This window comes from Dryas octopetala, chromosome 3, assembly GCF_963921425.1.
Source record: "Dryas octopetala chromosome 3, drDryOcto1.1, whole genome shotgun sequence".
NCBI classification, from domain to species: Eukaryota; Viridiplantae; Streptophyta; class Magnoliopsida; order Rosales; family Rosaceae; genus Dryas; species Dryas octopetala.
This window is the reverse complement of record NC_141368.1, coordinates 22,737,901-22,747,397: the sequence shown is the minus strand read 5'-3', so window position 1 is coordinate 22,747,397 and position 9,497 is coordinate 22,737,901. Positions and strand designations below refer to the sequence as shown.

Below are 9,497 nucleotides of genomic sequence, written 5' to 3'. Positions count from 1 at the left end.
GCCACAATTTTTTACACAGTTTGAACGAATGGTCAATGATAAACGGTACAAAGAGTTAGAAGCGGAGTATGATTTGTGTTATAGGTTTGCTATTGTGAATTAAAGAAATTCCTGACCAATATATCTTAAGAAGGTGGACAAGAAAAGCTAGAGCTGAAAATGTGCAAGATATACATGGGTGTGAAATTCAAGCTGATCCTAAGTTGCAACAAACTTCTTGGTACAGATCTTTGTGTTCAACATATACCAGGATATCAAGTCGGGCTTCTGAGAGTGAAAAAGCATATAATTTAGCAATTGAAAATGCGGATAAATTAGCAAAACAAATTGAAGACTTGTTACGATTAGAAGTACATGAGGTGTGCAAGAAAAGGACCGTGAAAATGCTTCCAATTCTATTGAACATGCACCTAATATTGAAGTGAATGATGTTGTGCATACTAATATTGTCAAAGCAAAAGGGTTGAAAAAAAGGGAGACATCTCGAGGAAGATGCCGATACAAGAGTGGTTTAGATATAGCCTTGGGCAAAAAAAAAGAAGAGACAATCCAATCCACACTCAGCTGGGGTAAAACTGTTTTATTGAACCTATTTTTTTTTTCTTTCATTGTTTGTTTTTTTTTTTCCTTTTTTCATTCAAAATTTCATGTACAGGTTATTCCTAATCCAACAAATAATGAAGAAATAGATGTTTGTAAACCATGCCCTCCACAACATGGTCAGCCTTCTCAGGTGATATAATTTTTTATATGATTGAAACATTCAATTAGTTTACAAAGATAGTTTAACTATATTGTTGGTATTATAGGTTCCGACCCATTCTCTTCATATGGTTGACAATTCTTCAATTATGTCAAGAGGGAACCATCTTTATCATGTGAGTGACTATGAACTTATATATATAATTCTGTTGTAAAAGTATGTAGAAAATAGGGTTTGTGAAAAAGAGAGGCAGAGAGAATATGATCTGTCTATTTCATTCATCTTATAAATATCTTTATATAGAGGTAGGGTTTACTAGGGTTTTGAACATTTACTAGTATACCCCTACAACTAATTACAGGAATAGCCACACATAATAATATATTTACAACACTCCACCTTGGATATTCCATGTCATTAGTGTTGTCTCTGCTATGCGCTTCTAAGTTGCCTCGTTAAAACCTTGCCAGGTAATAAAAACCCTGTGGGAACAAAAACAACCCTGGTCGAAGGAAAAAGAGTGCAACGCGCGTGAGTGTGGAGTAGTCGCATCAGAACCTCAAAAGTAGGTGAAGTCATATCTTCTAGATCATGAGCAGATAGTATGTCAATGGGAGTGGGGTGCATTAGAATTGCTACACCAAAACCTTGCCCGGTAAACCCAATGGGAAAAACCCCTGGTCGAAGGGAAAAGATGAGCAAATGCATATATATCAGATCAATACATCTTCAGGATGTAGTATGAGTAGAGTGACCATGCCAAGATGTGCCTCATTAAAACCTTACCAGGTAACAAAACCCAGTGGGACAAAATAACCCTGTACGAAGGACAAAAGAGTACACGATGGTTAAGCGAGTATGCTTCGGGATACTTCCCCTGATGTCGACTCCCCCTGAAGACTACATACTAGGTAAATCAGCCAATCTACGCAAACCAATACCTCGAATATGCATCAAGAACGTGGACTTTGGCAGTGACTTGGTGAAGAGGTCTGTATGGTTGTCTTGAGATCGGATCTGCTTGACTTCAATCATCTGATGCTCTTGTTGCTGCTGATTGAAGAAGAACTTCGGTGCAATATACTTGGTGTTGTCTCATTTGATGAAACTCGTCTTCATTTGCTGGATGCAAGTGGCATTATCCTCATAGATAATCGTTGGTTCATCAGTGGTGGAATGCAGCCCACACGTAGTTCGAACATGCTTGAAAACTGCTCTTAGCCATATACATTCACGAACTGCTTCGTGAAGGGCTAGAATCTCAGCATGATTCGAAGAGGTAGCAACAAGAGTCTGTTTCGTAGACCTCCAAGATATTGTTGTATTCCCAATGGTAAAGACATAATCAGTTTAGGAATGCGCTTTGTGCGGGTCTGATAGATACCCTACGTCAGCATATCCAACAAGGCGGGCATCATTCCGAGGATCGAGGGGGTTCGATCCATTAATTCCTTGATGCATAGGGATATAATAAGCCCATATCCATCGTACCTCTAAGGTAGCGGAAAATGTCTTTTATGCCATTCCAGTGGCGGCGTGCTGGCGCAGAGCCACATCTAGCTAACAAGTTCACAGCAAATGAGATGTTTGGTCTAGTACATTGAGCCAAGTACAATAATGCGCCTATTGCACTTAAATATGAGACTTCTGGTGCCAATATCTCTTCGTTATCATCTGCGGGACGAAACAGATCTTTCTTAGGATCTAGACTACGGACGATCATAGGCGTGCTAGAAGGCTTTGCTTTATCCTTATTAAAGCGCCTTAACATCTTCTGGATGTAATTCAATTGATGGACTAGAATTCCATCTACACGGTGCTCGAGCTCCAGGCTGAGACAGAAATTCGTTCTCCCAAAATCTTTCATTTCGAATTCCAACTTCAGGTGTTTAGTTGTTTCCTTGATCTCTTCAGGAGTACCAATTAGATTCATGTCATCGACATAAACAGCTACAATAGCAAAACCGGAACTTGTTCTCTTAATAAACAAGCAAGGGCATAGATCATTATTCACATATCCCATCCCGATCAAATACTCACTTAGACGGTTATACCACCTCCGTCCGGATTGTTTCAATCCATAAAGTGAACGCTTCAAACTAATGGAGAGCATGTTCCGTGGTCTGGAACTATTTGCATCTGGTGTCTTAAGTTATTCGGAAACTTTCATATATATCTCTGTATCAAAATCCCCATAGAGATAAGCAGTGACCACATCTATAAGCTGCATACTCAGTTTTTCGGAAACTACCAAACTGATAAGGTAGCGGAATGTTATGACGTCCATTACGGGGGAATACACTTCCTCGTAATCAATCCCAGGGCGTTGAGAAAATCCTTGCGCCACTAGACGAGCCTTGTATCTCACAATCTCGTTTTTCTCATTACGCTTCCTTACAAATACCCATTTAAATTCTACAGGTTTAACATGGGGAAGGTATAGGAACGACATGCCCAAACACCTTTCTCTTTGTCAAGGAATCTAATTAGACCTTGATTGCTTCTTTCCATTTTGGCCAGTCGTCTCGACGTTGACATTCATCAACGGAGCGAGGTTCGATGTCATCGCTAGTTATAATTTCGGTAGCTACCGCAAATACAAATTTATCATCGATGATAATCTCTTTTCGATTCCAGAGCTCACTTAAGCATGCATAATTTATAGAGATCTCTATGTTCTCGGGAGTAGGTTCAAACGTTGGAGCGTCCCCCAACGCCGTCTTTTCTGGGACGAACCCATAATCCAGAACTATTTCGTGAGATGGATCGATTAAGATTGCGATGTCAAGGGGACTCGTTTGTGCCAAATTAATCCTCTTCAGGGGATAAGAGTCCATCGAACCTAGTGGTCAACCTCACTTCTGGGCAGGGACATATGACTGGTTAGCCGCTATGCACTACACCAAAACTGAGCTTTCACCGCATGCGTTGCACGCCGTAAATTGATATTTACGGCGTATAGTTGCACGTCGTTGAAGCGCATGCCGTAAAAAGTATACCTATCACGACGTGCAATGCAAGTCGTAAATACAAATAAACACGCTATAATTGGTGATCTTGCATGTTTTATATTACTATATATGGCATGATCTGCACGCCGTAATTAGTCTACATTTACGACTTACTTTGCACGCCTTTAAAGGTCATCATGCATCCTGTTTAAGGCTTGTCTTGCACGCCGTCTTTGAGTTTTTTTATATATTTATATTTATTCAATTAACTTTCTATATAGCTTCATATTGTTTATACACCTGCCATTTAATTTCATAAAATAAAACAATGCATCAAAGTAAACGTAAGAGAAAGAAACACTTCATTGAAATTATGGTAACCAATTCCAAATACAAAGTCACATTTTTAAGAGTTATAGAAAAGGTAAATAACAAAATGCAAGCCAAAACAAGATATGTTTCATGGGTACCAAAAGTTCCTAACTAAATGCTGCCCTCAAGAATTTGGCACCTCTTTACTTGACAGCTGCAATAGAGAAAAGATAAAAAAAAATGTTAGATATTCTTGAAAAGGCAGAGATACAACTCCAACATGGTAACTCTAAAGTTTAATCAAATCCATTCATCACAAGGGGAAAAGAAAATTTTAAAAAAATCCAAAACACATGCAATTCCTTGTTGGAATTCAATCAAATCCAATACAAATGCATAAACAGTAATAAGCAAAAGCTAATTCGAATGTAGTTGGTATCATATATGCATGTCATGGTATTTCAACTTGCACCAATATTTTCCTTTGGATATTTTTTCATAAAATCCACCTTGAGAATACACAAGAACCAACATGTATGCACAAATACCCAATGCTCACTCAAATGGTTAATCCCTCATGTATACCTACCTATCAGGCTTATAATCTTTGACTCTCTTAAAATAAATTCCTTGTTGGAATTCAATCAAATCCAATACACATGCAATTTCATTCTTAAGAGAATTACAAATTTCAGTGAGTACAATATGCAATATATAAAACGTAAAGATGGAAGACAAATTTTTTACCTCGATAAAATCAGTGAGAAAACAACAAGTACATAACAAGTGGGAACCAAATCAAACCAAACTTTCCATCATTCCATAAAGCCATTAAGTAAAATTAAGTAAAGGAAAATGAATGTACCTCGAAATTGTGAGACTAATATATATACTTTGATATACTTTATCGACCATGCAATTGTACTTCCTAATGCTTCACGAAGAAGAAAGAACTCACGTCTTGGTCGATAAAGAGCCACACTATCATCTAACACATCATGCACCCAAACTTTTCAACACCCAAAATTTATCTGTATTTCCTTAGTACTGCTCTCTAATTAATGTCTAGACAACATTTGCAATTTAAAATTATACAAATGTATTTGTCAATAAAAGAATTAAATGATTCTTACAAAAAAAAGAAAAAAAATGAAAACAGTAATAAAGTAGCGCTTCAAAAGTTTCATACATGTATAAATGCACACACAGAGCTATGTATGCATCACTCCATAAACCAAAGCATACTTGCTCAATATGTAAAATCATACCATGATGCTCAGGGATTGAACTGTCATAGTTAACATCTATATGACTATGTACTCTCTGCAAGCATTCCTTCTGATAGAATTCAAGCAAGAAAAAAGGCATAACAATCATACCATGGACATGCATGTAATTGATTCCCAACAAGCATTTGTTTGAGTACAGATATAGGTAATCATTTATATATATCATAAGGACTTTGCTTTGCTGAAAGTATGGCAGGGAATTACTAAACAATCAACAAACTCTATATTACTTGTCCAGCTTCACAGCTCTATTTTAAGTATAAGGTTACAATATATATGCCACTTCATAGTCGTAATCCACTTGTGGGCTCTGAAAAATACAAGTCCTAAAAACAAGTATCCCTCCATAAACACATTAGATAATGGGTTCACTTCATGACTCTGCATCTTCTGTTTATATATTCTGGTATTACCTCCATTGTTTACTGTTATGTGAAACAAATACCTAGGAAGCATTCAAACTAGAACATACACAAACACCACACACATACACTTCTTAGCTTTACCTTCTTTATCCTACTTTGTATTGATTCTTTAATACTAGACTTGAGAAAGTCAACATGATGATCTTCTTCTAGCAGATAAAAAAATGATTCCACACTACTAAGATTATCAAGTAGCAAATTTCATATAAAATTATGGCTTCCAATCATTAGCACAAAAAATTTCTATAAAAGTAGATAAAATATTCAAAGCTTATGTTTTGTTTTACCTGATTGAAGTACCCAAAAGCTTGGAAGTGAATCTAAGAAAAACATGGCAAATCCATCTAAGTTGAATCTTTGCAAGGAGAAAATTTAAAAAAAAGTTGTCAGTATAACATTCCCGAAATATTGAAAGGAATCAATACAAAAATCGTTAAAATCTAAGCTCCAAAGCAATACAAAACACAAACTGATGTCCAAGCAACCATAAAAGAAGAGAATTATCTAATACCCATTTTCAAGCGGTCACCCAAAAGAATTTTCTGAAATTTACCTAGGAACCAAGTACATACACACAGAAACACATATATAAAGTATTAAAGATGCACATGAATTCAAGAAAGTAAAATAAATGAAACCCAGGTACCAATGAGTTCCAACTTATTCATTATACAATAGGATCATCAAGATTATGACTTAAAATCAAAAGTAACACAAGAATAAAGACTACGTTTACACGTTAATAAGGCCGGTTACCTAGATTCTTTAAGTTGAATCTCTGAAAGGAGAAAAAAAAAAAAAAGGCAGTAAACATTCCCAAAATATTGAATGGAATCAAGATTGTTTATCATGATTTACAAAATGCAATAGAACCCATTAAATTGGCAGAACATAAACGACCCACAAACCCCATAAATTGACAAAATAGAAAAATACCCATAAAATGTATAAAATTTGAATAACAAGAGATAACTCATAACCCATAAAATTAGAGCAGCAGAAAACGAAATTAGTGAAGAAAAGTAAACAATGAACATTGTATGAGCCCTAATCGAGCAAATTACAAAAAGAGAATACCATTATACCAGTACCTTACCCGATTTGGGTGTTTCTTCTAAAAATTCAGCACCCACGCCCAGAAAAGAGTGGGCAAGAGAGAGAGGATGGATAGGCTGAGTGTTTTGGCGAGGGAGACAGAGGCAGAAAGAGTGGGCAAGAGAGAAAGAGAGAGTGATTGAGCCAAGTTCCAGAAACTAAAGAGCCAAAATAAATAAAAACGCGAGGGAACTTTAATTTTTCACGTCTTTTCTTAATTTCGCGGGTAGAAGAGAAAAAAATAATCAGTTTTAATTATGGCATAAACTATGCACGCCATTAATAATAAAATTGCACGCCGTAAAATCTCTCTTATTTAACGACGCACAATTTGTTCGCCGTAATTTTTATACCATTACAGCGTGCTGACAATACATGCCGTAAATTGATGGTTATAAATAAAATATATGGCGCACTACCATAGCACGCCATAAAAAATAACTATTTACGGCGATCACTAAATGCACGCCGTAAATTGCACGCTGTTGAATCTCAGTTTTGGTGTAGTGATGGTTGTACCTCGTCCATCTGGGACAACAAGTCCTCCTGGAACGACACGTCCTTCGGGGACGGATATCCTTGCAAGCACGTTTGCAGCAGGTATATGTGATCTCGTCACTTTCCCTAGATCAGAGAATGCGTCTGGCATATTATGGGCTATAATCTATAGATCTAGAATTCTTCGCACTTTGCTATCACATTGTGCGGTTCGAGGATCGAGATGAGACGTAGTGGGGACATTCCACGTCAATTCACGTCGTTCTTCAGGAACGGTGACATTTTTATCTCCCCCTAACGGCGGGAATACTGTCTCATCAAAGTGACAATCCGCAAATCTGGCGGTAAAGAGATCGCCTGTCAAGGGCTCTAAAAAGCGTATAATGGATGGAGATTCATAATCGACATATATGTCCATCGTTCGTTGAGGACCCATTTTGGTACGTTGTAGTGGCGCAATTGGCACGTAAACTGCATACCCAAATACGCATAAGTACGAAACGTCAGGTTCGTAGCCAGTCACCAGCTGTAACGCGGAGTAAGGTTGGCTAGCAGTGGGCCTCAACCGGACCAACATGGTTGCATGCAAGATTGCATAGCCCCACGCAGAAATTGGAAGCTTGGTGTGCATAACCAAGGTTCGTGCAATCATTTGTAATCTTTTAATGAACGCTTCTGCGAGACCATTCTGGGTGTGAACATGGGGAACTAGATGTTCAACATCAATCCCAAGGGACATGCAATAATCATCAAAAGTTTTCGATGTAAACTCTCTGGTATTATCAAGTCTTTTGGACTTTATAGGATAATCTGTGTGGTGAGCCTTCTGGGCGAGAAGTTTAGCAAAAGCAGCGTTTCTTGTGGACAATAGTGTAACATGTGATCACTTTGTCGATGCATCAACCAAAACCATGAAATATTTAAATGGTTCGCATGGTGGTTGGATAGGTCCACAAATATTACCTTGTATCCTTTGCAGGAAAAGGATGGAGTCTTTACTAGTCTTTGCATATGATGGTCTAGTATTCAACTTTCTGAGCGAACAAGTTTGACATAGTGTGTCACTAAACACAAGATCCTTCTTAGTAAGGGGATGCTCGTGTGATGAATTGAGGATACGGCGGTTTGATGAATTGTGTCACCCTTGAATATTACAGGTACGTGTTTATTTTCAATGGAAAGAAATAATAGTCTTTTTGTAGTGTACGTGGATAAATATGTAGTTGTACATCATATATACCTAATTGTTTTGATTGGTTTTTTTTTTTACTAGGTCATAAATCTAGCATTCTATGATTAAAGATTTTCTAAGAATGAGTGAGAAAAATGAATCAAGATGCTTCTTGTGCACTACTGAAGTTCTTATGGGAGACAACTCAATGACATGTTGTGTATCGAAAATTTAAGTGCAATTGATAGTAGTAATTACAATATTGATATATTCTTGTTCAAGTGCTAAACAAAAGAGTTCTTTTTTTTTTTAATTACATATTTATGTGATTTTGGGTTCTGATTCGTTGGGCTAAAGTGATTATGATTAATGGTTGAATTTTACTATCATCAGAATTTTTTTCAAAGCAATTTCATGATATTGTAGAAGTTTGCATTTGTATGCTTTGGATTTTGTCCTTCATTTGTGATGCTTTTATTTACTCTGTTAATTAAGTTTGATATCAAGCTTATTCCGGGGCAGAAGTTAATTCCCATGTTCGCACATAGTGCTGAGTGATCAGTAGTGTATAATTTTTCGGCGTTGAGTGTTCGGGCCTAGTTTTTCGGCTTTTATTTTAGGGTTTAACTTTGAAATTTTGAGTTTAAACCCTAATATAATGCATCCACAAAGGCCATTCTACACTCTAGAAGGGTTTGGGGTGAACCAGTCGACCTATACCCTAAAAAACAGGCTGAGAAAGTAGCATCGAGCACTGCAAGAAATGATCTCCTATTTTTAAAAAATTTCACCGAGCTCTCGGCGGTGTTATTGAATGCTCGGTATCAGTTTTTTACGAACGTGCACTCATTTGCACCTAAATGGCTTCGAGTTTGATCTTTCTTTAATCTAATATAAGACCAAAATGGTCTGTCATAATGATGACAATAACGATAGGACAATCCCATGCATAATGATGACAATGGATGCTTTGATATATATTTGAAGTTCATTTTAAGAAATTCCTTGCAATTTGAGCATTTGAGAGAATAAATTGTATAGTTGTGGGATATG

At 36.9% G+C, this 9,497-nt stretch overlaps 1 long non-coding RNA gene across 1 annotated transcript; it reads right to left on the bottom strand.

Annotated features, from left to right (window-relative positions):
• Nucleotides 1-4,001: 4,001 nt before the first annotated feature.
• LOC147291844 (uncharacterized) lies at nucleotides 4,002-7,250 on the bottom strand. The gene is made up of 2 exons (XR_015121276.1): nucleotides 6,777-7,250; nucleotides 4,002-6,035 (listed from the first exon to the last, which is right to left on the bottom strand). It is a non-coding gene; the product is annotated as an uncharacterized LOC147291844 (long non-coding RNA).
• Between the last annotated feature and the right edge of the window lie 2,247 nt (nucleotides 7,251-9,497).